The sequence below is a fragment of the Aphis gossypii genome, chromosome 1 (genome assembly GCF_020184175.1).
Source record: "Aphis gossypii isolate Hap1 chromosome 1, ASM2018417v2, whole genome shotgun sequence".
NCBI classification, from domain to species: domain Eukaryota; kingdom Metazoa; phylum Arthropoda; class Insecta; order Hemiptera; family Aphididae; genus Aphis; species Aphis gossypii.
In genome coordinates, this window is record NC_065530.1 from 75,018,244 (window position 1) to 75,024,859 (window position 6,616).

Below are 6,616 nucleotides of genomic sequence, written 5' to 3' on the forward strand. Positions count from 1 at the left end.
GTTATTTCTGATTTAAATATAATTTTTACTTAATATACTTACATAAAAAAACAAATGCTTCTCAAAAATTAAAAAAATAAATAATATTATATTTTAGATGGATTTGTAAATAATATTTAGGTAATAAAAAAAAGAAAAAACAATTTTAACATTTGAATCACATGTTTTTCCCAATATATGGGTAATTTTGTAATTATATATATATATATAAACTAATATATTTATATATAGATGATGTATAGTATATGATTTGAATTTGAATTTTATTTTAATACAACAGTCGTAAGTAGCGGACCATGGTCGAATCCTGGCTGTGAAATGTAGACAACTAGAATTTCAAAATATCTCATATAGCTTGTGTAATTAACTATCAAAAAGATTTGATAAAAAAATAATTTTTGGAAATTGAAGGATTTTTTCACTTTTGGCCACCTTAAGTACCGACTATAATACCAGAAACTATTCTCAAAGTTGAATATTGAAGCATTTTGTCTATTATCAATTAATGAGTACGTATTTACACTTATTTTACAAATTGAATGTAGGTAAATATCGTTATGTTCAGAATTAAATATATAAAAAACATATACTTACATTTAAAAAAAAAAATGTATTAAAAAAAAATTATTGAAACTATATATCACTTCTTCTAGACTTTTTTCTTTGTTAAAAATAAAATAAAAATGTTTCTAATGTATTATTTTATAAAGATTACGAGTATTATATCATAATATTATATTTAAAAAAGAACTCAAATTTATTTTAAAAAATGGTAACATGATATTTTATGTAATAGCAGCTAAGTATTGAGTACCTACTCGTCTGGATAACGAGACAAAGCGAAGCGAAGCGGCTCATCTCGCCACAGAATGGTGGTGTATATTATTAATTTTAATTCAATTACAACTCATCGCATTCGTAAAAAAGATAATAATTACAACACTTTTTTGGTTAAACCGAATCTTGCCGGATTTTTCGCTGTGTTTTTTCTAAGTTACTCTTAATGTTGAAAATGTATACAAATGTAATTGACAAAGCATGATGACCGATTAAAAAACGCATAGGTACACATAAACATCGTAAACTATAATTATTTAAATTAACTACCAATATTATACCAATATACTCACATGTTTTAACCAACAAATTTACTAAAACCGTTATATTATTAAGTTCATTGTCATTAGTTTTTATAGTTTTTATGTTGAATTTAAAAGCCCTCGTTTAATGGTAGGTGTAATAAATGTATATAAAAAAAAAAAAGACACAACAATTTCCTATTCATATAATACTCATAGGTACACAATTATAAATTTTATAGATATTTACACATTATCGCTGTACTTGAGCAGAATCGGGAGCATCCGATTAGAGAAAGAGTAAAATTATTTTTCTTCAAAAGTACAAAATCTTATAACGGAAATTAATCGTATAAATTGGTTTCATGTATAGGTAGATATTTTGACAACTATTCATGCCTTAAAACTTTTTTCAATAATATCCGGTGTAATTATATTGAGGTTTTCATCATTTTATAAGTGAATACTGCATATTATGATATTTAAATGTAATAATATTATATAAGACTCCATTCTAAATCGCCTTTGGCATTTTCCATCTAAATAGCTTGTCAATATAATCATTACTCTGCAATGAGCACGCTCCCATAAACTCTAAGACACATACACACACACATCACCATCAGCATATTATGAATTACTGGAATCGGTACTATGTTAGATTTATTTTATGTGCAGTTTATAGTTTATATGGCTTTCAATGTTTACTACGTAGGTACCAAAAATAAAACGACGGAAATAAAAATTATTATTTTAATGACGTATACTAAGATTTATAATTTTGTACTGTATGCGGTTATTAAAGTAAAACGTAAAAAGAAAATTATAAAATATTCAAAAGAAATTTATTGGCTTCACCTAGTTATTAATTGTTATGTATTCAATGTATTCAGTATTGTGTACATTGTATATTCACTAATAATGCTCATAAGTTATTTCATTAATAGTGTGTTTTTGATATATTTTAAATCAACATCTAAAAAGGTAATTTATTTTGCAGTATTTTAAATTTTTAAACAACGTTCATTTTACGAGTATATAAGAAACAATATTATTAAAAAAAATTGTTCCAAAATTATTTGATTGAAAAACTCATCAAATAACCAAAACTTATTTGTTGTCAATAAATAAACCGAGTCTGCTACCTTTAAAATTCGATCTATTTAAATTTTAAATTATCAATATTACGGCACTTAATAAATAATATAAATATTTAAATATAGAGAGAAAATGTATTTAAAAATGAGTTGTGTTTTTGAGTTATAATTATTCTTGTTAATACATATACTAATATACTGTATTTGCTTAATACATATACCTATACTGATAAATGTATTAATTAAAAATAATTGTAAAATGACAAAAACAAATCTAATACATTATGACTATAATAGGAATACGACTATTGGATACCAATGTAATATTTATTTTCTATTGGTTTAATTGTTTTTTAACTTAAATTACCTATCTAAATTTTCGTTGAAACAGATAATGATAATAGAAATAAAAAAATTAAGTATTTAACTTTCAAATGAATACAGTTTACGGAGAATAAAATAAAATATATTTTTCATAAAAGATAAATTGTGTGTATGTGTATATGCAACCATAAATACTGCTACTTTTGATGAACGTTGTTTGATGTAGGGCCCTGAACAAATAGGTTTATTCTATCTAATATTTATTCAAAATAAGTAATTTGGTAGTGGCATTTCTACAAGATAAAAAATAATAATAACTTCTGAGTAACCTTTGACTTTCATCCCCAAAACTAATAAATACAATTATTATGGATTCTTAAAAAAATCAAAATAATATTTTCCAACTCAGTTATGATTTTATATAAGACTTCATTAATTATATTCAACAATATTATTAAAATTAATTAAATATTAAACAAATGTATTATTAACTGACCTAGTCAAATAAGTAGTATATAATATATATACATAATTTTATTGTATACTAAAATTTAACTTATAAAACAATTTTATTTTGATGTATTCTAAATTATTATTAATTTTTATTCATTTGATTTTTTAAATATCATAATTTGTTAATTTTCATTTTTAAAAATATTACAATAATAACGTTTCTTGTATGTAAATTTAATTAATTTATTTTATACATTTGTATTACTTGCATTTTACCTCATACAAATTGTTTGAGAACAATATAATACATGTTGATGAAATTGTTTCAATATACCGTTTATTTTTAACAATTATATTCTGAGAAAAACCACACTTCATTTTAGTTAGAAATAAATAATTTTGTTTTTCACCTTACCAAAATATTTCCAATGAAATATGAATAATAATAATTTAAACTGTTTTTAAATACAATATTGTATAATACATAAATGAAAATATTAAATTATCTTTGATTAGTATCTTAAGACATTAAAACTTCGATATTATAAACATTGTTACTAACGTTTGATTTATTGTTAATTGTGTTTATGATGTTGTAATTAAAAACTTAGACTTTATACAAAACGATATTAAATCTTTGTTTGAATTAAAATATAGTAGGTATTATTTCATGAATGATTTTTAAATGGGACAAAACGTTAAATATTTTCTCTTAACATTTTTATAATTTCTAATTATTAATAGGTGTTTTAAAAAAAACGAATTGATTCTTATTAAATTAAATATTTTGTATGTTAAATTTAAACACAAGCCTATGTGTAAAAAATTGTGTTAATGTTAACTATTGTTGATTAAATAAACATGTTAAACGTTTTGTATTTCAAACCGTGTTTTACCGTAAATTGAAAATTAATTTTAACTATTAATTTTTATAATTCATATTTAAACATATACATTATACATTCAGGTTTGTGGCAATTTATAAACAAAAAATATCCCTTTAAACAATATTTTTTTTTACAAGTTTGAGTGTGTATGAATCTAAATTTTACATTAGTATATTTATACATACATACATTATATATATGTAATATATATAATTAAAAATATTTTTAACTCAAATCTGATTTTTTTATAAGATTACAGACTAGTGAATTGTTTTCATTAGGAATTTTTGTGATACACCAAAATTAAGTTTCATTTTGTCAAAAAATATATCATAGAGTGGTCGTCTTACTGCATGGAATAGTAAAATTAACCTAAATTTATCTTAAAAACAAAAAAAGAATTATAATATAATATGAATTTAAATTTGTGTTTATGTGTGATGATATTTATGATAGATAATATACAAAATAAATGGAGCTTGTAGCTTTGTAGTTTAATAAATATTAAATACTATAAGTTTTAATTTATAAATATTATGGTATTTATTTTCTAAGACAATTGTGTGTATGAGATCTCATTTTTATTTGTATATTAAAACAGAGTTTTTAATACCTGATACGTTAATCAACAAACCTACTATATTTTATATTTACCACATAAAACACAAAGAACTATTTTTACTTACGTGAAATTAAATTTCTGAATCAGGTGTTGTAGTAGTGTAATACTCATATAAATAATAAATATTTTGCTCTGTTCAGTCTTAAAAATAATTATAAACAAACAGTTATGCAGAAAATCACGATATTTGGAAAAAATGTAAAATTGTTACGGCTTATAAAATGTTTATAGTATACATTTTATAATATGTAAGTACAATAAATAGCTAAAGAAAATGTTGACTTCTATCATTATTTGTATTAGATTATTTAACTAACCAGTAGTAGGTAGTATGTAAATAAAATAATAACAAACATATGAAATATTCGAATAAAACAATAACATTATCGGACGAGGAAATATAATTATTATAATTATTAACCATGACCATGTTTTAAAAATATTATCTTGTTAAGGGTTTGCATGGCGTTCCATGATTATATACCTATATTATGCATAATAGTATTCCTATTATCATCATTATCATAGTTATCATAATTATTTATTATTATTTTATGCTTTCCAAACGGTATGGTTGTCTTCCGTGCGTCCCTGGAATTTATTATTATACCGAATTTAATGATAAGAGGGAAGTTTAAACTCTAAAATTGTGCACTGTTTATCCGGTGTGGTGCTTAATAATGCGTTAGTTGCATTTGTCCTGTTGTTCATCACACAATACAACAATATTTTGAAATTAGTGAAACTGTTCTAAGAAGGCGATACTGTCGTATTATTTATCATCGTGATCATCGTGAAATAAGTGGATTTAAAATTTAATTTACTTATATAATAATTTATTTTTTAAGCGCGGATTTGTCTGCACCAAGAATGATTCAAAACTTAAAATCACTGATGGCGTTACAAGCGTTTCAACTATTATTATTATACTTCATTACGATTTACGCTCAATATATAATATCATTAAAACACATATTCTAAATACGATAGGACAGGATAATAACCAGTATATGTACGATATATTTCGAGTAACTTACGTGTGAAATTATCTAAAGTGACTGTGTGATCGTGCGAGTTCCAAAGATCGCGATAGTGGTGCCGATTGATCTGAATAATACTTTGCGAAAATTATAATAGTATAGTGTCAAATGGCTGTCGAACGAAATAAAAAAAAAAAAAAAAAAAAAAATACGAAAACAGTATACGGAAATATAAATCACCGAACGACACGAACGAGCTCACGATTGAACGTAGTTGTCCGACGACCGTTGCGGCATTTACCGTTATCCGAACGTTACTGAACGACCGTATCCTAGGTCGAAACGACGCTCGAGCACTTTGTCGGTGGATTCCCGCGCCATCTGTTGAAAACGTGGGATTTTCGGTTATACGTATATATATATATATTGTGTATTTTATTTTTGTTCTTCTTTCGGTCGGACAGTAAGCTTTTATTATTATTCCTTGATGTTTTTTTCCCTATCCTTTTCGTCTTTCAATCTTTTTTTCCCGGTTTTTAAGTGCAAACACCTATTATGCTTGCGGCGGGTAGTACTGAGTATAATATATTATACACCACTACCAGTATTGTCGTAGGTTTGCGACGCGCTGAGTAGACTTGATGATGAATGAAATCGGTCGACGAGGTCCGTGTTGAAAACAATAACGGCATCTCCGTGTCGTCGTCAACGGGGTGAAAAAGTTATATTGCTCGGTGATCGAGGGTGTGGGGGAAGGGGAATATACCTCAGACACTTTCTGACGACCCCGAACTAGACGGGTTTTAAGTAAAGAACAAGCTCTGCGACTTTACACCATCCAAACGATGTACGCGGATGGCGATGTGTCACAGAATACGGTTTTCCAGAGACGACACATAATCCATTAATATATTATAATATTAATTTATGCTTGCGATATACCTAAACACTCACCCACGTTGTATTGTATAATATATTTTAATATTTCGTAAGGCTTTAAATAAAAACAAACTTTTCTAACTGTATTACAAAAATATGCTAATACGGCATGGTACAGTATATAAATTGTTAAACATATACACGGAATTGTAAATACTAAACAAAAAATAAAAAAATCATAAATATAGAAAATGGTTAGGTAAGATATGGTTATAGGAATATAACATTATAATAT

At 25.0% G+C, this 6,616-nt stretch overlaps 1 protein-coding gene across 1 annotated transcript in view; it reads right to left on the reverse strand.

Annotated features, from left to right (window-relative positions):
- The window catches only part of LOC114119725 (octopamine receptor beta-3R-like), a 171,973-nt gene extending 166,203 nt beyond the window's left edge, over nucleotides 1-5,770 (reverse strand). The window contains exon 1 of the mRNA XM_027981404.2: nucleotides 5,500-5,770. The gene's annotated coding sequence lies outside the window, so the exon portion shown is untranslated. The remainder of the gene's footprint in view (nucleotides 1-5,499) is intronic.
- Between the last annotated feature and the right edge of the window lie 846 nt (nucleotides 5,771-6,616).